Source organism: Lynx rufus, unplaced genomic scaffold (genome assembly GCF_022079265.1).
Source record: "Lynx rufus isolate CCGP_SWC_20201006 ecotype Redwood Valley unplaced genomic scaffold, mLynRuf1.p SCAF_1, whole genome shotgun sequence".
Classification (NCBI taxonomy): Eukaryota; Metazoa; Chordata; class Mammalia; order Carnivora; family Felidae; genus Lynx; species Lynx rufus.
Window position 1 is genome coordinate 18,471,711 of NW_025814823.1, and position 25,808 is coordinate 18,497,518.

General features: G+C 45.7%; 1 long non-coding RNA gene across 4 annotated transcripts in view; it reads right to left on the bottom strand.

The window, feature by feature from the left end:
* The window catches only part of LOC124511709 (uncharacterized), a 240,815-nt gene that overhangs the window by 192,643 nt on the left and 22,364 nt on the right, over nt 1-25,808 (bottom strand). For all 4 annotated transcript variants that reach the window (XR_006961956.1, XR_006961954.1, XR_006961955.1 and 1 more), the window contains exon 2: nt 17,817-18,077. This is a non-coding gene — a long non-coding RNA (uncharacterized LOC124511709). The remainder of the gene's footprint in view (nt 1-17,816; nt 18,078-25,808) is intronic.

The following is a 25,808-nucleotide window of genomic DNA, read 5'->3' on the forward strand; positions in this document are numbered from 1 at the left end:
TTTTCGTTTTATTCTGTGGGTTTTGTGCCCTAAGAACTCTTTGTGTACCCAATGTCACAATGATTTTATCCTATCTTTTCTCCAAAAATGCTATTATCGTTTTAGACTTACATTTAGGTCTACCATTTATTTTAACTTAATTTTTTGTGTCACGGCAAGTGTCGACATTTACTTTTTTCCTCGTGGATATCTAGTTGTTGAAACAAGTCAGCTTAGTGTCTTTGTCAAAAATCAACTGGCCATCCGCGTGTGTCTGTGTTTGTGGAGTCTGTGCCTGTTTCATGAATCTAAACCTGTATGTGTCTCCTTCCACCAACACCACAGTATCCCAAATACTTCAACTTTATAGTTTATCCTAGGATCGGGCTGCACAGGTCCCCTAAATTTGTTATTTTTCCAAATCGTATTGAAATTTGTTTATGTCTACCTTTCTTTTTTTAATGTTCATATATTTTTGAGAGAGAGAGAACACTAGCACACTCACAAGTGGGGGAGGGGCAGAGGGAGAGGGAGACAGGATCCGAAGCGGGCTCTGAGCTGACCGCAGCAAGCCTGATGCGAGGCTCGAAATCACGAACTGCGAGATCATGACCTGAGCCGAGGTCCAACACTGAACCGACTGAGCCACCCAGGTGCCCCTATGCCTATCTTTCAATAAGTAATATATGCACACAAGGGGGTTTCATTGAGAAATAAGTCTTTCCCCCTCCTATCTCTAGCTCCTAGGCTGCTGATTCTCCTCCCCCAAAATAGCCACTTTTAGCAATTTCTTATTGTTTTCTTTTGCACAGCCTATAATTGATTTTTTAAAAATTGAGTCAGACTTTAAATTTACTATTTAAAGGAATGTTAGTTCCAGACCAATTTGAAAGGGAAAAAATAATGCCCTAGATTTATATTCTGTATCAATCCAAATTTCGAGTGTGTGTGCCTCAAGTGAGGCCTGTCAATATTGGAAGGATTCAACTTTTGCTAATGATGCATTTAATTTTATCCACCAAGAAAGGAGGAGCAGGGACATTTGTGTACATCATCTACTCACCCAAATTCTGTTAGAGTCATTTAAATATGCTGCTTATGTTTAGGTGAGTTGCAGTATAATTATATGACACCAAGTAATCAGGGCTTGGTAATCCTAACAAATTGATCTTTTAAGGCAGTCTGGAAGCCTAGTTAAGAATCATCTGAGTGTGTGACTCAGAGGTCACCCGTCCCAAAGATCAAGAAACGGCAAAGCTAGAACCGCACAGATAGAATTCGGCTCTACAGACTTTATCATTGTCCTGTGAGTATAAAATCTTACGACAGGAAATGTGGAGGAATGCAGAGACAAACTAAACCCCGCCAGTGTCTTCTAGAAATTCACAGACTAGAAGGGGAGGCAGGCACACACATAAGCATCCCTGATGCAATGAAAAGTTCTAAAACGGAGGTTCCCAGACGAGACTCTGGAAACATGGAGAAAGCACATTCTGGAAACTAGATGATCATGCTATTTAAACCGTTCCTGAATTCAAAGCACACTGACATTCTCATTTTAGGATGACATCTAAGCAGCATACGGCTCTCCAGACTTGTATTTCATCCTTATAATATTTCATTCTCACTGAGAGGAATTCTTTTAACTCTGAATTAGGTCAGTGGTTCTTCAATAAAAGCATATAAAAAGAGAAGGGGGTATTAGGAACCAAACCAAATCCTAAGCTTGCCTTGTTGATCACATGTAATTACTCTTCTGGGAACACCAAACAAAAGTAATAAAGTTCTTCTGGTAACATAAAAAAATGGATTTAGTGACTTGCTTGCTTTAGAGGGAGAGAGACAAGCAGTAAGAGCTGCCCAGCCCGAGAAAACAGGGAGAAGAGAATTTCTTGCCTCCTCTACAACTTGGCGTTTCCTCTGGATTCTCAGGAAACCATGCAGGCTGAACACAAAAAGAACTGTACCTGAGAATTCCTATGTCTGATTCAGAGAAAAGCAAGACATTGGCTGTGGGTAAAGTGTGCAGGTTTGTGGACTTAAATTACCCAGAATGTCTTGTCTGTATGTGTTCCTAACACACAGGGAATGGTATGTGTGTTGTAAAATATTTTCCATTAAAACTTCTTATAACTTAGGGTTTTAATAACTTCATGGTTTTCCAATAGTCTACGGTATCCTTGGAAACCCTGAGGGAGGACAGCACACTACATTAAACACGCTATCCTGATGAAATGAGTGAGAAAGTGTTCAATGAGAATGCTACACTTGTTTGTGCGTATTTTGGGGGGCTTCGTTAGTTACTGAATAATGCATTAGCCAACGCACAAGGATCACAGAGGTCAGATCTATGAAGCCAGATTCAGTATTTCATAGATATGCTCATTGACTAATAGAAGACTAATGAAGGCTAAAAGTGGGTCACGTGGCCAAAAGCGGAAGTTCGACATAATCCTTGGGGAAGATTCAGAGTGGACAGTGTTTAAGGAGATTTGAAAGGGCACACAGTAAAGGTTCCCCCTGTCTAAGCTTTTCTAAGGGCAGCAGTCAAATCCTCTTTTGACCAGACAATTAGAATTCATGTGTTTAAAATCTGGAAAAACCCTGAAGGCACTTCATGTCATTTCCCTTTTGTTGATGAAGCAACTTTTATACAAGATGGACACTGTATTGTATTATTAGTGCATCCTTTGATGGCACTGTAAAGTGCCACAGAATGTTCATATACTTTTCAATCCCTGGGCAACACTTCGGGGACGGATATCACTATCGACAGTGTGATCTGACACTGAAACCTGAAAACCTCGAGTACTTTGTGACATCAACAGATCAAGCACCATGGTCATCATGAGCGTGCAGGGGCAGACGGTCAGAAGCTTCCGCTCTGACTGGAGACCAGGTGGGGCTTTTGTTTGCTGAACCCTCTCTCCCCGTGATGAATGGATCTACTTGCATAGGGGAGGGCCCTGCGGTCTCCTGTGTGAGAACAGTCGCTTGCAGAACGGAGAGAACTCTGACCGCTCACAGGAAGGATGCAATTGGAATCACACATCACCCTCAGCAGAACCTGGCTGCTGCCTACCGTGAAGATGGGCTCCGAAAGCTCTGGAAACCCTAATCACACTTTTCTTTTAAAACTCGCTTGAGGGGCGCCTGGGTGGCTCAGTCGGTTAAGAGTCCGACTTCGGCTCAGGTCACGATCTCGCAGTCCGCGAGTTCGAGCCCCGCGTCGGGCTCTGTGCTGACAGCTCAGAGCCTGGAGCCTGTTTTGGATTCTGTGTCTCCCTCTCTCTGACCCTCCCCCGTTCATGCTCTGTCTCTCTCTGTCTGAACAATAAATAAACGTTAAAAAAAAAAAACTCGCTTGAGAGCATGCGCTTAAATGAAGGCATATTCGTGTATTGCTTTTTTTTTTTTTAAGGCTAACTTTTTTAAGCAATTGTCTGAATTAAGAACAAGAATTCATGTGAAAATTCATGTTCCGGTTTTTATATTTTTTCGGGTACTCATTTATCTGTTTCTAATTGGGGCAGTCACTTAACGTTTTCGGTAGTCCCTACCTGGAGAGTGAAATACTGCTGTTTATAAAAAAAAAAAAAAACTGTACCCCTTTATTTGAAATGGTGATTAAAATGTGCCTCCTGCAGTAAAACTTGTAGAAAGAAAGAAAGAAAGAAAGAAAGAAAGAAAGAAAGAAAGAAAGAAAAGGAAAGGAGAAAGAAAGAGTGGGAGGGAGGGACATGCAACCTTCCTGGTATTCCCACTGTTTGGCACTTATATCTGTATCAGTCAGGAATGCCTTCAGCCACAAATAACAGAAAACCCAATTCACAGTGGTTGAAACAAATAGGGATTTCTTTTTCTAAAATAGCAAAGGGGTCCAAAGACTGGTTGTGTTTAATGATGGTTCAGCTGCTCAATAAAACCTTCAAGGACCTAAGCTCATTCTGTCTTTTCCTCCCACCATCTCTAGTATCTTTCTTATGTTCACTTTGCACCATCATGATTATCACTGGTCACAAAATGGCTGCAGAAGCTCCAGGCTTCTTATCTGCATATAAGACAGGAAAAAAAAAAAAAAAAGGTGACACCAGCACAAATGCCCCCTTTATCAGGGAAAGCAATAAAGTTTTTCAAAAGCCAGCAGGACTAACATCTCATTGGCTAGAACTGGGTCGCATTGCCACCCTAGCTGCATAGGTAGCTGGGGAAGTGAGTATGCGGTGCACTCTCTATTGTGGGAGGCAGGAGGGAGTAAGAGGGTTGAGAATGATGAAGTTAGCCAATCAATGGTTTCCACCACAGTATATAATCAAAGCATTACACTTCATTAGGCTTTAATTTTCACAATGCCGAAAAGCAATGGCAAAGGGCACTGTGATTATAATGAAATCAAAACAAGGAGGAGTTTGTAGATGCCTGAATATATAATAAACTGGACTGATTAGCTCTATCTTTGGCTTAGTTGGAAATTCAGCCCTTTCTGTCTACAAAGATAACCTGGGGTAAGTCAGAGCCCCCGGGTCCTTGTTTGCTTTGCAGCTGGAAATCAAAAGCCTGAAATAATAGAATAGCCACACAGAAGGGTGAGCTGGCTGTCATCACCACCCCACCCTCTACTTCAAAGCCTCATTTAAAGGTCTGTAAGCCTTTGAAGCCTTTTAGTCCAAAACTGAAGCATCCCCCAGCAGGTCCCTGGTTTTCATGTGTTCAGAGTATGACATATTAGCATGTATTCAGCACTAGGAGAGGATAGTGATCTTTCAGATTTGCAAACTTCTATGGCTGGCAGTTGCGGTGTGCTTTTTGAATGCTGTTGTTGTTGTTGCTGTTGAATCCAGTATTTTGGGAAATCACTACAAAAGGCACCAAGTGCAATGGGACTCATTTCCCACTATCCTAAACCTCCTGGAATCTTCAATCGAACAATAAATGATCTTTGTAACAGGAATGCTGGGATAAGAAGACGATAGACACAGCTACAGAAGATAAATCATCTGCGTACTTGTGTTCTTTTATAGAGGACGAGACCCATGGCTGTTTGGGGAGGCAGGTATTTGTCCGCACCTGGTGAGAGGAATACGACACAGGTAAGACAGGCCTGGTGGCTCCATAGGAGACCCCAGCCCATAGAATACTAGTAAACCTTGGGGGGGGTACACGGAGAGATGAAGGAGTAGACGGATGGATGAACACACATACAGATAGACAGACACATAAATGGAGAGAGGGGAAGAGGAAGGGAAAGAAGAAGAAAGAGAGGGAAAAAGCAAAACCACAAGAAAGAAAGGAAGAAAGAATCTGAACTTATACCATGGTTGGGCAAGAAGATAAAACAAATAGCAAATACAATGATTTGGCTTTGGGAAACCAAAGCTTAAAGATCCTAAAATAAGAATGTTTTGTTCCCCTTTATTTCCACCCCCTCCAGAGTTAGTAATACAATCTGGATCTAAAGAGATTTTTAATTACTTACCTCGTCTTCTTTAACATCATCCCTGAACCACTGGCTTTCCCTGAGGTTGGCTATCAGTGCAGAGAAGAGGTGACAAGGTTTACAAAATCCAGTCAGGTTGACATTGGTTTACCACAAGAGAAATAGAGCAAGAGGGAAAATGAGAAAAATTAATATTCTAGCTCCCGGTTAAATCTCCTTTTAGCTTAAGTCAGGCCACAATTGTGTAACAATTTACTGCTGTGTAAAAATATTGGTATGTCTAGGAGTGATTCTTTCCAAAGCAAGATTGCTGAGATCCAGATACACTTGACAATGTCAGGGTGTTATTCACTGGAAGGCTCTAATGACTGTAAAAGGAGAGGTGTAATAATTAATAAAGCTGACAGCAGAAATTCCACGAAGACCAAAAGACCATAAATACAACTTGCTACATCAGTCTGCCTTGCCAGGAACATTACATTCTGTTTGGTCTTTCATGCACCAGTACCAGAAGTATTAGGATAGCAACTTCGTGATGGTGGAGTGAAAAGAGCACAAACTTAGTATCAGAAAGACCAATGTGGGACCCGGCAGGTCCTATCTGTGACCTTGGGGGAATTCTTTACCTTCCTGTGCCTCAGTCTCTTCCTCTGACTAGTGGAAATAGCACTGTTACCTCAGAGGATAATTTCACTCACTGAAAGGATGGCCAACATATAAAATACCTGGCACACAGCAGATCCTCAAAAAAAAAAAAAAAAAAAAAAGGCAGCTTTCTTTCCTACCAATAGGAACACAAGAGGATGCATGTGACCTAGAAAGAATCTGCTTTTCCAGAGGGCTGTCCCAGTGGCGGTTCTGGAGCTGAGCGATACACAAGCCAAGTGTCCCTTTGCTTCAATCAGTTGTCCAGTGGTGACAAGACACTCTCCTCAGGGCTATTGGCCAGAGTTAGAAATTTTAGTATTGCAACTAAGCTTACCAAGAGACCCAAAAGGGGTCTTGATATGGGCCTCATTTTAAAAAAAAGTTGTTAAATGTTTATTTATTTTTGAGAGAGACAGAGAGACAGAACACAAGCAGGGGAGGGGTAGAGACAGGGAGACAGAGAATCCGAAGGAGGCTGTAAGCCATCAGCACAGAGCCCGACGCCGGGCTCAAATTCACGCACTGCAAGATCATGACCTGAACTAAAAGTCAGACACCTAACTGACTGAGCCATCCAGGCACCCCTGGGCCTCACTTCCAAAAAAAATTTGTTAAGTTTATTTATTTTGAGAGAGAAAGGAAGGGTGAGAGAGAGAATGAGTCAGGGACGGGCAGGGATAGAGGGGGAGGGAGAATCCCAAGCAGGCTCTGCACGGTCGGCACAGAACTCAACACGAGGCTTGAACCCATGAACCAGGAGATCATGACTTGAGCCCAAACCAAGAGTCAGGCACTTAACCAACTGAGCCACCCAGGCGCCCCAATACGGGCCTCATTAATACCATACTATGTAAGCCAGGAGTCAGGAAACATTCTGCTGGCCAAACCAATTTTTGTAAATAAAGTTTTATTGGGACAGAGTTGCACTCACTCATGTACACAGTGCCTATGGCTACTTTCATACTACACTAGTACAGTTGACTAGTTGTGATAGAGACCATAAGGCCCACAAGCCTAAAACATTCACTATCTGGCACTTTACAGAAAAAATGTGCTGAGCCCTACTCTAAACACCAAAACTACAACCGTATTCATATGTTAGAGATAACATATTTGTGAAGCACTTTTTATAGCCCCAGTATTGTGGTAAGCTTGGTGTTATTTACAAATCAAATGAACACCAGTCCCTAAGAAAAGGCTCACGGTCTTATAAGGAGATGAGTAGACAAAGCAAGCAAAGAGTTGTAGCAAATTATAAAGAGCCAGTTACGTAATACAGGCTGCAGAGAGAATTCAAGATACACTGGAGTCTTGAGAACACATCGCAGGAGGATAGAAGCAGCCTATATGGATATGAAGCAAAGAAGTTTTCCCAGCAGCAGTGGAGGAGGAGGAGGAAGAGGAGAAGGAGAGTCATAAAAGCAAGAAGGTGTATGGCGACTGGCAAAGAAATGAGGCTTACTGCAGGACAGCTGGCCGGGAGGTAGGGGGAGTGGTAAAATGAAGGGGTGCAATCTGACTGTAGGCGCAGCTGGGAAAAGTTGGGTCTAAGAGGTTGGACTTGACTCTAAGCAAGAGAGAGCCATGGTGGCTCCCTGTGTGCACATCAACTACATGGTGAAAGTCATCTTGGGAGGAGAGAAATTGGAGATCAGAACTCCGATTGAGCTTTTAGCTAGACTTCAAGCATGAGATGATGACACAGTTCCTCGGGTAGAAGCGGAATAGGGACAGATCTGAGAGACTTTGCAAAGCAAAGCTTGGCGACCGGTCGATGTGACATGTGAAGAGTCAAAGAAGATTCCAGAATTTCCTGCTGGGAAGCCTGGTGGAATGGTGGGTACCGCCAACAGAAAGGGAGACCCAATGTACAAGGAAACATTTCTGCACCTTTTAAATAGATTCAATATTATGGAATTTCAAATTGCCAAAACCTCTGACTTGGAAGATTCATCTGTTGTACACAACCTCACATCTCTGATTCGTGAAACTTGCAAGATTTGAGGCTGAAGCACATCACATGTTCCATTCATTCATTCCTTCAGCAAATGTTACCTCAGCACTTGGCTAGCAGCTGATTACCGAGGTAGGTCTGGGGATACCAAGGTGAATGACATGTGACCCTGCTTTTAAGGTATACAATAAATTTGGTAACAAGGTCTTTACTAATAGTGGAAACACACTTGAAAAACTAATCCTAGCTCAGCTGAGGGGGATAACAATTAAATCTAAAAGGAGTGCATGCTACAGAAGGGGGGGTGGTGATCAAGCAACCAATGATCACAAAGCAATTTGAATTATAAACATCAAGGATGCAGGATGGGGCACCTGGGTGGTGGCTGACTTCGGCTCATGTCATGATCCCATGGTGTGTGGGTTTTAAGCCCCACGTTGGGCTGTGTGCTGACAGCTCAGAACCTGGAGCCTGCTTCGGATGCTGTGCCTCCCAAGCTCTCTGCCCCTCCCCCACTCACATTCTGTCTCTCTCTCAAAAATACACAAAGCATTAAAAATTAAAAAAAAAAAAAGAACGTAAGAGAATGGGAACAAATTTCTCAATCTTGAAAGTATGGAAACAGGAAACCTCCTGAGCAAAGAGAATATTACTCAGGTGAGAATGGATAAAGGATGAGGATCAAAAAAAAATGACACATGAAAGGCAAGTGGCCATCAAGAAGATGAAACCAAATCCCAATGACCGTAAATTGCTTCTATCTGTATATTCGTTTAGCACCTTCATCCTTCACTTCAAGGAAGGGACTTTCTCTGGAACGCTACAAATCTTTAATTATAGGAAGTAAATTCACTTTACAATAATCAGCTTTAGACAAATGAAGTGCATTTTTTCCACCGAGAAGAGATATGTAGGCAGAGTGTTTCATTGTTGGATAATGCAGCTTACTTAGTTCCCTACAAGACACTTAGAAGGCATCTTAGAAACTTGCACGCGTAGGTATTTTTTAGTGTCTCATCGATACAGTGAGCATTACTACTCTTTAATGGGTAGGGACCAGAAATGCTGGACGTCCCTTACAGTGTAGTAGGTCCCACACCATGGAGGACTGCTACAGTCTGCAATGGACATTCAGGTAAGTGAAAAACCCACGTATAATTAACTGAGCCTAGTGCCTAACTCCATTTTAATATAAACACTTTTTTGGCTCAATTTTGGTACATACTGAATTTCCCAAGAATGTAAGTACATCGAAAGTAAAAAAAAAAAAAAAAAAAAAAAAAAAAAAGTGATGCTTTGCATTTTATGTGGAACGTTATCAAGCATTGTCTGCCCTTTTGGGACATTCATTTAGAAAATTATGTCTCCAGGGGCGCCAGGGTGGCTCAGTCGATTAAGCATCTGACTCTTGATTTCAGCTCAGGTCATGATCTTGCAGCTTCGTGAGTTCAAGCCCCACATCGGGCTCCATGTAGGTAGAGCGGAGCCTGCTTGGGATTCTCTCTCTCCTTCTCTCTCTCTCTCTGCCCCTTCTCCACTCATGCTGTCTGTGTCTCTCTCAAAATTAGTAAATAAAATTTAAAAAAAAATTTAAAGAAAATCATGTCACCAACAGCATTGCCACTTGTGGTATTGGGCATTGTGTTAGTCACCTCGACAAAAACATCTCTATCAGTCTGCGTTTTCAGCCAGCCCCTTCATAGTTAACTCTACTTGAATATTTTTATTTAGCTTTTATTCCCGAATGAGAAATTTCAAGAAAAAGTATAAGCACAACTTGGTCTTAACTGAAAGCCAGATTTATCTGTTACAAGCCAAGTGCAAGAATCTGACCACTTCATTATGTCTTTTAGTGTCATTGCACATGAAATTTTATTATCAATTATCTGCCATTCGTTTCTTACTACTAGGTTTACACCATGTTGATTTTTTGACATTATATATATATATGGATGTGTCTATGTTAAATTACCTATGAATTTTATTTTCTCATGAAAATCTTGAGGCCCAAAGAGGTGATAGGGTTCCCCCCAAGTCAACTAGCTATTTAGGGGCAAAATCAGAGAGAAGATCCTTTTACAGAGCTCCTCCCATAAACCAGGCTCTGTACTAGTCACTTTCAATACCTTTCAATCATTTGTTCCAGAAATGCATACTTAATGTCCACCAATGCTTAACATTGTGCAGGGGCCAATGTTAACAACCTTCCTGCTAGGGAAGGTGACCAGAAAAGTCCATGACCATAAATGCGTGAGTAGATGAAATGGTAATGGCCCAGAAAGAAAGGATTTAACTCAGCCTGCTTGAAAAAGCTCCTCCAAGAGGAGGTAACACCGGAGCCGAATCTTGAACGGTGTTTGGGAGTGAGCCAGGTACACACAAGTGCAAAAGTGTTTCGGGCAGAGAGAACCCTAGAGGAGAGTCGCAGAGAGCTTGACGCCCCCATGGAACAGGGAGGGCTTCTGTCTGGTGTCAGCCTAGAGCGAGAACACGGCAGAGGCGAGGGCTGGAGTTAGAGAGAATGGAGGGACACGGCTCGTGGTGAGCACGTCTTCCCAGCTCAAGGAAATTGAATTTACCCTTGAAGTTCATGAAAGGAATGATGGACTTTTAAGATGTGTGACACCAGGAAATTCACTCTGATGGTAGTATAGATTTTACAGTGGAATGTAGTGCAGTAACCCAGGCAAGAAACACTGAGGAGCTGGATTAAGAGTGGTCTTGGGTGGAGAGGATGAGACAGAATACGAGGAGGCAGGGGGATCAGAGTCGGCAGGGTTTGGTGACTGATGGAACTTTCCAGACTGAGGGAGAAGGAAGACTTGCGAAGGCTCCGGGAGGCCAGGTGAAACCCTTCACTGAAATGAAATGTAGGAGGAAGGGGATAGTTCGGTCTGGGGGAGAAGGGAGAGGAAGACCGAGTTCAGCCTGGGACATGCTGGTACAAAGTGTGGACGGGCACTGAGGTCTGAAACTCAGGAGACAGGTCTGCACTGGCAGTACTAGAGATACTAATCTGGGAGGCAACAGCAAATATATCACCTCATGTAACCTCCCCTCCCTCCCTCCCAACTACTTTAGGAGGCAGTGGTTTCAGCCTCGTTTGACAGACCAGAAAACCAGTATGCCCAGTCATGTAGTTGGGGAGCTAAGATTTGCCCCACGGTCTGTCTGACTCCAAAGGCCATCCTGGCTCCTGCACGCCATGTTGTTTTCCAAAGCAGGAACCTCGTGACTCCCAGTTAGGCATTTTTTCTATTGCTCCAACCTGTTCTTCTCTGTACATAAGACGCTCAATAAAATCTATCAGAATGGTTGCACGAAGACGCACATCTTTCCAGAAATCACTAGACATGACTTCCAGATTTCCTGAGAAATTTGGTTTTGGAAACAAGGTGAGAAGTATGGTACCAAGACAAGGGGATGGACAGTGGCCTTCCCAAGGCCACTCTGGAGCCCACAGAGAAGAATCTGTTACCACAGTCTCTGAGTGCACATTACTAAGCCACAGCTCTAGACAGAAAGTGGCCAAGGAGGATCCCAGAACTCTCACTTGAGGCCTCCAGGATTCAGAGACTACCCTCATTGTTTAAAAACAAAAACAGGGGTGCCTGGGTAGCTCCGTCAGTTAAGTGTCAGACTCTTGGTTTCAGCTCAGTTCATGATCTCACAGTTCGTGAGTTTCAGCTCTGCATCGGGCTCTGTGCTGACAGTATGGAGACTACTGGGGATTCTCTCTCTCTCTCTCTCTCTCTCTCTCTCTCTCTCTGCCCCTCCCCCACTTGTGCTCTCTCTCAAAAATAAATAAAAATAAACTTAAAAATGTCTAATGGGTCAAATCCACTTCAGAAAATAAACTGCTACATTTATTTGATATCTAAGTAGATGTGTTTCAAAGATACCAAAGAGTGACATGACTTGATCTTCTGAGTTTCGCATCAGGGAAAGAAGGAAGCAGAAGGGTAAGTAGGGAGTCATGACGAGAACCCCCTTGACGTCACAGACAGGCTTGATGAGAACAAGGAAACAGGCTGCCGGCAGGCCTCTGCTCTCTGGTCGCAGCACACAGCTCTCCCAGGTGCTGGGCACAGTGTCAGGCTGGCTCTTCTAACAGCCCTCACCTCAAGGCAACGCAAGATTGATGGCAACGGAAGATCCTAATGCCTCTCCCACGCAAAGTGAGGCAGTTTCCACGTGATTAAAAACATCTTCCTCTCATCGTGAGATAGCAATCAGCATCGTGAGCTAAAATTTTGGCTGTCCCCTCTCACCTCAATCCACCTACGTTGTATATTCACAAAGTGCTCATGTAAGAATTCTCCTCCCGGGTCCATCCAATCTGGGTTTCAACCAACCATAAGCATCTCAGAGGCCACAAGACTTGCATCCTGAATGAACGCTCAGCAGACTCACCACGCCAGCCAGAGCTGCTAGAGAAATTGTCGCCAACCGCTTTGTGCTGACTCTCAGGCGGCCAGGCCCTTCCAAGGGCTGACCGAATGGCCTAGACGGCAAGGCACTGGTCTGTCTGGACAGGCTAGTCATCTGATGAAAGCCAAAGAATGTGGTGGCTGTAGCTGTCACCTGGCACCGTGGTCATCATCACGTTCCCACGTTCTTTGGATCTGGATGTGCAAAGACACTGGACAAGGCACAGCTGCTTTTGCTGTTCGTAGAGGCCATGGTCCATGGTCCAGCACCTGCCCCGTGGCGCAAGATCTTCTAGACACTGACATAGCTGGTAAGCGAAAGCCAAGTATGCATGGATGGTTTAAAAGTTCTCCTCGTAGATACAGACAACAAACTGAGAGTTGATGGGAGGGGTGGGGAGGGGTGGGGAAAACGGGTGATGGGCATTGAGGAGGGCACTTGTTGGGACGAGCACCGGCCGTTGTACAGAAGCGACGAACCACGGGAATCTACGCCCAAAACCAAGAGCACGCTGTACACACTGCATGTCAGCCAACTTGACAATAAATTATGCATATACAAATTTTTTTAAATAAAAGAAAAAAAAGAAGAAATGGTCAACTGAGGACAAAACTCATTAAAAAAAAAAATAAAGTTCTCTCCTTCCTCCCCACCTTAATCTTTACCAGGTATTATCACAGTCCCCTCCAGGGTCCTTCCTTACAACAGCCATCACCCACCCACTGGTCTAAAAGACAGAGGTGTGGCCCAGACATGCCTGCAGGTGCAAGGCCCGCAGTCCGGAGGGATTAAACCAGGCTATGGGATACAGACAAAGAGCTCTGCGCTGGGGAAATCTGAGTGCTGGTTCCAGCTGGGCCCTGTATCCACCCCTTCGCAGACATGGTAAACTAGAACCTGCCGTCCTCAGCCATACAATCGGGACATTACTAGTCGCCCTACCTGTCCTGCTAACCTCTCATGAATGACGTGAGGCTAAAACGAAAGTAGGGATGTGAATATAGATTAACAAAGCCAAAACATAACACACGGTATTTATTACTGAGTGCTGACAAGGCCTCTGTACCATGTATCACGCCAAAAGAGAATTAAGATTTTTAAGACACCTAGTTTTGACCCATCTGGGCATCAGAATCTTGATATTGCAAAGAAGTCTGTAACTGAAAACTTTATGCACTTGACAAGAAGATGCAGAAGGGGTGTCTGGCTTATGCTCTATAATGACAATGGTTTGGTATTTTATTAGATATTCTTAGACAATGGAACTCAATCCTAAATTTTCTCTCCCTAAGAAACTATTGAAAACCCTTACACAGTGTAACCAAGATATAGTTCTCACCTGGACCGTTTCTTACTTCTCTACATCCTGAGAAGTCTCTGCTCTAAGATACCTGCTTCTTTGAATAATAACAGAAAGATCTTACTTTGTGCAATTGTCCAAAGTCAAGTCCCTAAGTACCAAGTCGGTATCTACTGATAATGAGCTCTGCTTCCCTCCGATGTGCTCAGCAGAAGGGGAGCCCAGTCTGACCAAGGAATAGCCACACGGCCCTCTGCATTCTGCCCCTACCATCATTACTTCCTTCCACAAACACTCACGCAGTGCCCACAATATGCCAAGTGTTGCTTGGCCATAAAATGGGGTGTAAAAAACCACATGAGGTCCCTCCTTTCTAGGAGTTTATCCTCCATACTTGGGCTTGCTAAAGAGAAAGGGTTCGTCCTATGCGGGCTAGGGCTGTGGGCTCTGCCATAAACACCTCCCAGAAAGTGAACGCCTGAATAACGATGAATAACAATGGTGACATCCCCCCAGAAGTGGCAATAAGGGGAGTAGCTCAGGGTGTTCCTGCTTCATCACTTTAGTGGATGCCCCTTCCAGAGGCTTCTTATGCCTAACTCCATGGTAAGCCTCCTAATTATACCAGCAGCCCCCTTGCAGCACTTACTATGTGCCAGGCTATGTGCTAAGAACTTTGCATTTAATCTGCTTAACAACTCTTATCGTCTGCTTCGTACAAATGAGGAAGATTAAGTAACAAAGCCAAGCTCACCAGCGGCAAGGCAAGCGGTGGAACTAACACTCAACCCTAAACTGACTCCAAAGACTACCCGCAGATCGCAGAAGTTGAGTGCGGCACCTATCGTGTTTATAGCAATAAGATTTTTTTGCTTTTTTGGTCCCTCTCGGGCTGGGAATAGAATTGATTGCCTTCCGAGAAAATCCAGTCTGGTCTCTGTGATGTGGAAAAATAGTCAAGTGTCATATGAGCCGTTTGGGACCCAAGAGGGTAAAATTAACAAGCGTGACAGCAGCATTCTGTTTTAAATGTCAGCAATGTTCTAGGTGCTGAGAGAGACCCTAATTATTGTCAGGACAAGAAGGCTTTCCTCACTCCGTCAAGGCTCTCCGAGCAGTCTGCAGGCACTGGGGGATTCCTGCCGTTTCAGTGGAGCGAATGGACTGGTGAATGTAGTGACATCCCCTTTAAGCTGTCGCTCTGACTCAGACAGAAACCACCCCCCAATTCAGTCCCCTCTTGGTTCCCTGACATTCAAGCCAGGGCAAAGGGCTCTGTGCCTCATGCCATCTCCCAGGAGAGGCCCTGTTGTTTTGAACCCATTAAAAGATAAACTGAGGTTGGGGCGCCTGGGTGTCTCAGCCAGTTAAGCGTCTGACTTTGGCCCAGGACATGATCTCGTGGTTCATGAGTTCGAGCCCCGAGTCAGGTTCTGTGCTGACAGCTCAGCGCCTGGGGCCTGCTTCGGATTCTGTGTTTCCCTCTCTCTCTGCCTCTCCCCCACTTGCACTCTGTCTCTCTCTCTCTCCCTCTCTCTCTCAAAGATAAAATAAACATTAAAAAAATTTAAAGATAAACCGAGGCATATTAAAAAACCGTAAGTTTATTTGAGCAAAATTCTATTCCTATCAGACCGCGCCAAACTGGGAGTGTTTAGGAGCGTTCCACGGGCAGGCACTCGGCTGAGACTTTTCTAGAGAAAAGGTGGAAGCAAAGTAAGGAAATTATTGGCCGGCTATAGCTTAGAGCCTAGCTGGCTGTTTGTGAGTGGTTGTCCTTGATGCGTTGATGTTGTAACCTTGAGGCACTTGCAGGCTTAGGTTTGGGTTTGCTTACAAAGGTGTCCGTGGCATTAGAACCACCTCAGTGTGATGGCCTTCTTGCTGAATTAATTTAACAAACGAAAGACCACCCCAGTCAGCGGTGCCGTTTTCTTAGCAACTGTGCACAGAGCCTCCTGCTCCGAGCAGGGTTCTCCGGTTTCTTGCTTCCTACAACGCAAGCTGGGAGGGGGATCTCAGATTCCTTCATTGGTCCGGAAGAGGTTGGAGAGAAAAGCAGCCTCTTTGTAAAAGGCTCATTTGAAAAGGCACGAAGAGATGGGTTAGAATCTGGGACTGTGCCCAGGTGGAGGTCTCGCCTGGAATTCCTAATACATTCTTTCTGTTATTAAAATAATATAGGGAACTGGGGTGGCTCGGTGCTTCTCTGCATGGAGTCAATTTGGCTCATGCTGTGTGACCATTTTAAATCTGACCTCAAGTGGTGCCAGTTTCAAAATCTTTTCATTCTGGGTATGTTTCCATTCCACACAACAAGCCCGTGGCTGTTCCCTAAACCCTTTCTCCAAGCAGAGAGTAACTCGGTAGACAGAGCCTCCTGCCAGAAGTGATGCAATCGGTTAAGCTACCCACTGTCTTGTTCCCCCGGCCCCACCCTGCTGCCCTGCCCAGGGCCAGCTCTCCGGTCCACTTCTCAGGTCTACCTTCTCACCTCCCAGAGGCACAGACCTCCCTTTGTGGTCTAGGGAAGGTGTTTCCAGGTGACTGGACGCACATGGCATTTTCTCCTTCCAACACGAGGAGAGAAGCCCTGCCTCGCCTCCCCAACTAAGCGGTGAGTCATTAACTCACAGGATGACAAAGCTTGTGGCAAAGATGGAGGGGGGAGGGGCGGGGGTGAGGAAGGGAAGCAAGATGCACCTAGATTTGTCTCTCAATAGCGTGTTTGCAACTTCCCTTGACCTCCGTATTCTCTCAAAACAAAAACAAAAACAAAAAACCAAGGGGTAAAACACCAAAAAACCTGCCATGTTTTCCAAGAGGCAGCGGGTCCTCCAAGATGTAGGCCGGAGAAAACAAACACGTAACACCCCTTATCTCGATGGCCCTGATCAGTCCATCTTTGTTTCCAAAATGACCTATTCAGGCTTCGAGGCACCTGGAGAGAATCAGCCCTGGGAGCTCCTAGAGACAGCCAGACAATGCAATACAAATATGCCAACCCCGCAACCTGCAAGGAAGCATCAGGAAGCCGAAGAGCACAGCACCACTGCCTTCTGCTACGACCAACCGCTTGGCCATGCCTTTCCCCTGGTTCACCGAGGACAGCGTACTTTATCTGCGGCTCAGAGCGGATGAAAAAGCAATTGGAAAACACCCACAGAGGAGCAGCCAGTTGTCATGATCTCTGAGAGGAAGGAAATAACATGGTGTTTTATTTTTAAGTAGCCCACGAGATTTCAATGATTGCATTAAAATTTTAATCACAAACTCCTTAAGTTTAGGAAGGGGGAAAAAAACCCCACAAAGGACTCATTGTATAAGAGAGTTTCACCATTTGGAGTTCTTTTATAAATTTGTGTCAGATCACAATTTGCTGTCTGGGAAATGTAAATTAGTTATTAATGAGCCAAAATTCTAACATCAAAGCCTGCGCACCCGCATGCCAGAGAGAAACAAAGAGCTTTCACAGCAATATCGACTGCTCCGTGCGCTGGCCTGAATGCGGCGTTCATTTTGACGCGCTTTGCTGCCTCGTGGAGGAGCTTACTTTTCACAAATGTAATCGCACGGGTCACCTGGGTCGTTCGCATCACCTCCACCTGAGCACCGCGTGGCTGTCAGGATTGCAGGCGACACGCGGCTCGCGTGTGACGAAGGGGGGCTTTGCACCAAGCGGAGCCGACGCCCCCTTTCTTCCTGGCTCCGTCAGCTGAAGATTTGCAAAGCTCATTTAACGTCTGCAATACGACCTTGCCCAGGGGGAATGGGGAGCTCAGGTCGGTGGGGGAAGTATCCAACATGCAGGTGTCCCCTCTTATCTGAGGGACGCGTGCCAAGCCCCTGAGGGGATGCCTGAAACTGCAGGTCGTGCCGAACCCTACCTGTCCTATGTCCTTTCCTGTGCGTACATACCCGTGAAAAAGGTTCAATTTGTAAATTAGGCGCAGGGGGAGAGATTAACAGTAACAGCCGATAATAAAATGGAACAATTACAATAGACTTCAATAAAAGTTATGTGAATGTGGTCTCTCTTTCAGAACATCTTATTGTAGTCTACTCACCCTTCTTGCAGTGATGTGAGATGATTAAATGCCTACGCGATGAGACAATGAGACGAAGGCAGGTGGACGACGGAAGGCGCTGAGACGTGGCGTTAGGCGCTATGGATCGTCCGCCAATTTGTCAGGAGGAGGATGGATCACCTGCTTCCCGACTGGGCTTGGCTGCAGGTACCCGAAACCGCAGAAAGCGAACCCCCAGAGGACGGACCATTGTCGTTTGCCTCATATTCTCAATCCTCTTATTTTGATGGCGATCAGAGTCTAGATAAAACATGCACACACGGAATGAGAAAAGTGGGCAGTTAAACAACTGTTTTTATGCCTGTGGAAACGGCAGTCACAGTCACGGGAATGTAAGAGAAGTCCTGCGGGCCTATGCGAATATTCATTGACTCATTCTTTCAGCTCCTGCTGATGCTCCCGGGCGCCAAGGTACCAGGGTGAGCAAAGAGCCCTGCCTGCTCCGAGCTCCCTGCCTGGGGCAGGGGCGGGGAATAAGTAATCGCTCAAATCCCTCTACAGACAACTGGGGGCTGGGGGGGAGCCCCCAAACAAGGTTCCTGGCCTGGTGAAGGGGCTGGGAAGGGCTTCCATGAGGAAGTGACATTTAGGCTGAGAACTGATGGAAGGGGGAGGGTCAGCCAGGCACAGAGAAGACGGGCAAGAGGTCAAGGTGGGCGGCATCCACCAAGACGCCAGAGTTGAGAGCAGAGACAGTATCGCCCTGCCTGCCTCCCTGGCCAAGATTCCTCCTCTCCCCAGAGAGGGGGGGCCCCCCTGACCTCCACCTGCAGCCTCGGCCTGGGTCTGGCTCCCTGGCTTTGTGGAGCCAGGATATGCGGAGAGCGGCCTAAGTTCCAGAGTTCGGGTGACTCAACATCAAATCACACTTGCTGCTATGCTCTTCACTTACTGCGAGTCGCATGTGTGAAGGCTGCTCCTAGACCCCAGGTCTGGCGAGAAGGTCCCTCCGTGAGCCGTGGTCCTGCGGGCCGCCCTCCTGCTCATGGCTGATAGCTACCTGGCTGCATTTCCTCCTGTTGCCCCGCTCCAAGCCTCCCTGCTGTCGGGTTTTCACCTGTCCTCTTTTTGACCTCCGCCCTGCTTACGGCCACTCCTGACGGGCCCCCGGCCCCAAAGGGCTCCGATGGACTCCCATGACCGTCATTTCCCAGGACAGTGTCCCCACGTGGGCTAGCTCTCCTCCCACACCAACCACTCCAGTGGGCAGGTCATATTTCTAGGTACTGGTCACTCCCGGCGTGGCCTAAAACTCCCCTCCCGACGCGATGCGTCAGTTCTCTGAAGGAGAGATTTGAAAGGTGGGGAAGTGAAGGAGAGCCAGAGAGAAGAACAAAGGACAGGTGATCAGTGTAGAAAGAGAACCAGAGAAGTCTCAGAGGCTGGGAGAGAAGCCCGGGCTTCAGTGACGTAGCCATGCAGGCAGACTTGAGGACCTCTGACCCAACAGGATCTGGGTGCCTGCTTCATGCTTTGTCTCTCACTCCCCCATCCCCACCCCAGAAGTCCTCACCCAGAACTCCACACTCCAGCCCTGTGGAATGTTTTCACATCCTCCAACAGATTAGTTGGAAGACCTTCCAAACTCCTACTTTCCGTGTCTGGAATTCATAAGTGCTCCCCCTTACCTAGTTAATCCATCTGTTGGCCCTCAGGCTGAACAACACGCTAGCCCCTGAGTCCATCCTGTATGGCCCTCTGAGTTGGGTGCCCCTCCACGGGCCTCACATCTCCCTGAACTTCCTGTATTGGGGGTCCCGCCACACTGCATTTTCACTGTATGTTTGTCTCCTCTGTTAGACTCCAAACTCTGTGAGACCTGGGACTGCTTTTTTCATTTCATCTTTGTATCAACTGATCTCCTGCCTGGTTATTGAGTGATCAAACACACAGCAGAAACCCAACAAGTATTTGTGACACAGATAGGTTGGTGAAGAGCCACACAAGTATCTCCTCCTCCACCACTATCCAAGGAAGACAGCAACGTTCTCTAGATCATGGCCATGGAAGAGCGCCATATACTGTGGCCACACAGTAAAACATCTGGAGAACTAGAAACATTTGGAGAACATGGCATCCTCACTCAGAGCTTAAGGGAGTTTGAGCTCCTTTGCTATAGCAAGCAGAGCCCAGAGTCCCCTTGGCAGGTGGACAGATGACAGGCACTTCATGCCATTAGAATTGGCTTCACACACAGGTCCTCTTAGGCTGGTGTCCTTCCTTGGGCAATCTGGGCTCCAAGGTCCTAAAGAAAATAAAGTGCTTTCCTGTTATGTTCCCGGATAAGGAGGCACACAGACCTGCTGCACAGCCTCCTGGCACGCCGGTTTCCAGAAGCGCCATTATTCCTTGCACGCCCAGCCACAAGAAGCTCCTGGGAGCAGCTGCTTGGCCTCCAAGAGTTCAGACACTTTCTACAACTTTTCTACAGGATCTGCCCGTCATTGGCCATTTCCACCATCTCGTCTAGGAGCTCTCCGAAGTGCGACTCACAGAATAGGAGACCGTGAAGAAACAGGTCTGTGGTCCCATAAATTTGGGAAACGGTGCAAGGGCTATTCTGGTTGGAGATCTCCTAGGACGTGACACTCTAAGGCATGTCCTGCGGTAACAAATCCTGCCTAGGATTCCCGGTCTAAATGGCACAGTTGGTTCAATCGCTGACTCATCCCCTATAGCACATGCATACACAGCAGTGAGAAATGAAGTATAAGTTGGGAAAATAAAGAAGGCCTAGCCCAGCGTAAAAACAAAATAAGCACCTCAGTGAATGAGAAACGGGGTGGAAACATGAAGCAACTAGCCGCAGGCCTGCTGGTTGAGCAGGAAGGGGATGCTGACAGTCCCCTCCTTTGGGACAGGGAGGAATAAAATCATTTTGTGAGAGATGGGGGAAAGATCTAGTAACATCCTGCGACAGGTGTTTGCAGAACATACTTTGGGACATGTTGCCTTTGCCCCTTTCTCCTCCACTCTTGCCTCACATCCCTGGACTCAAGGTGCTCAGATACCAAAAACTGGTCGGTCTCTGGCACACACATTATTTTGTGTCACCAAACATTAACATCAGCCTTCCCAAAACTCTTAAGAAAAACTCTATGACAAGATCCCACATGAGGGATTCCTCTCTCTCTCTGTCTCTCTCTTTCTCCCTCCCCCTCTGTCCTCCTTCTCTCTCCCCATCTCTCCCTCTCCCCTTCTCTCTCTCTTCCCCTCTTTTTCTCCCCCTCTCTTTTTTCTCAGTCTCCCTCTCTCTCCCCCTCTTCTCTCCCCTCTTTTCCTCCTCTTTCCCTCTCTCCCTGCTTCTCTCTCTCCCTCTCCCTCCCTTTCTCCACCACCATCAACTTTTCTTAGGAGCCCTCCTCCTCACCTTCGGCTCACCTACCCCGACTTCCTTTGTCCTCACTGACCTCCTGACCTCTGAACTGCTGTCCCCACAGCCACCCGATGGCCACACCAGACCATGAGTTCTCATACCTTATCCTCTGCTAGTCTCTCCCCTTTTCAACACCGCTGAAGGCCCCTCCTGATGAACCTGGAAAATTCTTGGCTCCTGTATTTTCCCTCTCCCCATCCCTCAATCCTCTTTTTTATCTCCCTATCCTCACAATTGCCCCGGCACTACCCTCTGCCCACACATGTCACTCCTCACACATCCAAACACCCAGGAGTTTGATTCAATACTGCTCTAGAAATGGTGGTCAGGTTTGCTCTGTGTCTGTTGTTAGTCGTGTAGGTCGTGGCGTATTATGGTGGCTGAAGCACAAACTGAGACGACTAGACAACGGCTTTCCATTCTGATTTCACTTCTTGACTTGATTTTATATCCAACTAGTTCATGACTTCTGTTAAACCTATCAAAGTTGCCTTCTATAGCCACGAGCCCTATTGAATTACTGACTTCTTGCAGAGTAAACTGTTTTCAATGCATTAAAAGTCCCATATACAAACATACCTATACTAATATGTAGGCATATTGCTAAATTGAATGTTTTGTTTTGATATTCTGTAAATAATTTTCAAATGCATTCGTTATGTTTTTGCATTTTCAATGTGTTTTTAATTTAATTACTGTAGTTACCTGAAGTTTTTCATTTTCAGCGCTTCTTAATTTTCTCCTCTCATATTTGTAAATCCTGTTTGATCTTTTAAAGGAGTTTTGGTAAATGTTTATATATTTGTTCATGAATGTATAAACCCCTAATTCCTTGGTCTAAATTCATAGGGATATGAATATACATATATGAATTTACTAAGCCAAATATTTTTAACTGTGTAAATTAAAGTTGCTTACTCTAATGGCAATAAAAAGGCAGAACAATACTTCAAGTGAAATTCGTTGACTTATCACAGCCACACGACAAATCCACCCTTTCTGAAATAGAATGCATCTTCTCCATATGTACTCTTATGCCCAGCCTGCCCAACCCACCTCCCCAAAATATCTTGAGACCTTTTCTTTCTCTTCCTCACTTCTCAGTTTCTGCCATTTTACCATTTTCCCAGTTACCTAAGCTCCAGCTTCAATGTTATCTTACACTTCTTTCCATTTGCCTGCTCACCACGAAAGCCCAAATTCCTCAAAATTAGTTATGAAGCCCTTGCCCTTCTCTCCCACAGGGTCTCTCATCACATGGAAGTGTTCTTCAAATACCCCTCTGCCCCAGAAACAGAGGCCTAGGGCGGAAAATTATTCTTTTGGCAATAGAACTCCTCGAAGGCCACACATGTAGCATATAACCTGAGTCCTCTGAAGAAGTAGCTCATTCCCGGAGATGGTAAAAAAGATCCAGATACAAGGAGAGCTGACTCTACGCAAGGGAACCAGTACTAGATGTTTCACAAAAGGAAAGATCTAGACTCAACCATTATAAACAAAGCTCTAACCCACTCAATCAGAGCGTGACCTGACTGAATGCAGAGAGTGGAACTTTGGGGGGGTTGACCGAAAAAGCAATCAGTCAGGACCATGTCGTCCATCTTTACCCGTAGCCGTACAAAGAATTGATTGTGATGTCCCCGATGACAAAGGTTGCTCTTTTCTGGGCATAGTTCCCTGGAATAGGAGCAATTCAGATGACATGAAATACTCTGTGGGGACACTCAGTCCCCTTTGCCTGAAGCTGTTCTGACCCCCAAATTTGTGAGATTTAATAATGAAAAATATTATCTCTGAAATGAGACCTGGGTTCATTTCCAGTCTCTGGTATTTACCAGCAGGAACTACCAGGAAAATTCTTACATCTCATCTACTGCTGCTACAGCTATTATGAACAATTACGCTAGTCTAGTCCCGGCCCTGCCCTCGGGTCCTCCCACTGTGCCCTTGTGCTCCTCCAGCTGGACAGTCCACCACCTTCACTCTGCGCTCTAAACATGGCAAGTACTTTCCAGCCGCAGGGCCTTTGCTCATGCCATTCTCCTTTCCTGGCTCCCCCTTCCCCCACATACCTGGATGACTCTGTCTCCATCTTCCTTTAAATCTCTGCTCTCTTATTTGTTTATTATTCTTTGTTCTAGTCCTGTTCTCTCTGGTCTAGATCTCATGAGGGCAGGTGTTTTAGCTGCTGTCGCAGCTGCTATAGCAGTAGCTGCTAAATTATATTGAGTTTTGACCATGTCTTGGTCTTCCCCTCTGTGAAACTGGGCTAATAACATTGACTTCAGGGTGCTGTGAGGTACAATGAGCCCAGTTGTATATTGCCTGGCAAATAGCACATGCCTAGTTGATGGTAGTTACCGTTATTTTTTTTTAATTATTTTTTTATTTTTAGGGAGAGAGAGCGAGCGAGAGGGGGAGGGGCTGAGGGAGAGAATCCTAAGTAGGCTCCGTGCTCAGTGCAGAGCCTGACGTGGGGCTCAATGCAACGACCTGAGCTGAAATCAAGAGTTGGGCACTCAACCGAGCCACCCAGGTGCCCCCCATTACTATCTTTTGACGTCCACATGATTTGCACAGGAGAATGGATCCTGTGCAGCTGCACAGTCTCCCCTCTTGAAGAGTAAATGAATGAAGCACTCTTCTGGCTTATCAATCGGCACCTCTGCAAATACCGATGAAACTATTTTCTAGTCGTGCATCACTAAAGACTAGACCCTGGCCTCTGGGACACACAGAGACAAAGTGCCTTTGTGTTTGCAATCACAAATTCTTTTTAAAAAAATTTTTTTAATGTTTATTTATTTTTGAGAGAGAGAGAGAGAGAGAGAGAGAGAGAGAGAGAGTGAGCGGGGAAGGGATAGAGAGAGAGGGAGACACAGAATCTGAAGCAGGCCCCAGACTCCAAGCTGTCAGCACAGAGTCCGACACGGGGCTTGAACCATGAACTGCAAGATCGTGGCCTGAGCCAAAGTCGGACACTTAACCGACTGAGCCACTCAGGCACCCCATGATCACAAATTCTTGAGTCAGCATGCCTGGGTCATATCTCAGGCCTCCACTTAGGGACAGTACGGCCCCTCAGAGCCTCAGTTTCCTCCTCTGTACAATGGGATTCATGACAGTACCTACCTCAGAGGAACACGTGAGAATTCAATGAGATGACATAGCCTCACAACACTTCTGTGGGGAGGCACCATGAATATCAGTCACCATTGACAAAAGAGGAAGTGGACATCTCGAGAGGTAAGATAATTTGCTCTAAATCGGATAGCCAAAAACTGGCAAGGCCAAAATTTGAATCCAGATCTATCCAGCTCCAAAGGTTGATTTCTTATCCACATTCCACCATCCAATGGCTCTCCAACCTCTAGCAATAGGCACTTAACTGTGTTAATCCAAGTCCTATTCTATATGTCATTGGGCTGGAGGGCAGGGATGATGCATCTAACTAATCTTTGTTTTCCCTTTAGCACCCAGGTCCATATTTTACTCGCTGATATGTCCCTTGAGCCAATGCTGAATAACTAATCAAGTAAATAAATGAATGCATGAACAATATATCAAGAGAGGAGACCCTTGTTAAGAGAACAGGGTTCAAAAGTATCCCAATCAAGAAGAGTAGGAATTAAAAAGAGGAAAAGGAGAAAAAGAAGGAGGAGGGAGAAGAAAACAGCATTGGACCTGCACAGCCAAAGGGCATTAGGATCCTTTGAGAGAAGATGGTGGAAGAGAACCCATTGCTGGGGGTTAGGGAAGGAAAGCCTGGATGGAAAAGAAGTAGCAGGTATAGATCCCTTACTTAAAAAGCTCATCCTAAAAAAAGAAGGTGTCCTGAAGAGCTGTCACTAGAAAGGAAGCAAAGTCAAGTGAAGAATTGTCTTTGCTTTTTTACAAAACAGAATAAACCTGATATGTTTGTAGGAAGAGATGATTAATCTCTCTCATGTAGGAGAGAGAGATTATAGATCCTGGAAAGGAAAGTGATCTTTGCAAGAATAATGTCCCAGAAGAGATCAAAGGGATTGGCTCTAGAGTTTTTCAGTCTGTGGGTTACAAGCCAGTGTTTGGGGAATGGAAAGGGATTGGTAGAATGGAATGAAAGTTATCGGTACCCATCCCATTTTTAAGACGTGTGTGTGTGTGTGCGTGTGCGTGCGCGTGCGTGCACGTGCTTCTGTGTGTGTATATGCGTGTGTGCATACTGGGTCACCATTTAAAGAGTTTTTGGGGGGTTTTATTGTTTTGTTGGTTTTTTACTGTGAATCATGGTCAAAACGCATTTATTTTTTTAATGTTTTATTTATTTTTGAGAGAGAGAGAGAGAGAGAGACAGAGTATGAGCAGGAGAGGAGCAGAGAGAGAGGGAGACAGAATCCACGAAGTAGGCTCCAGTCTCTGAGCTGTCAGCACAGAGCCTGATGCGGGGCTCGAACCAATGAACCACAAGATCATGACCTGAGCCTAAGTCAGACACTTAACCGACTGAGCCACCCAGGCACCCCATGGTCAAAACACATTTCAAACAGTGGTCATTAGTGGAGAGCTCAATTTAAGTTGTCGATGGCAATCAGTGAGCAGTATTGTGGATG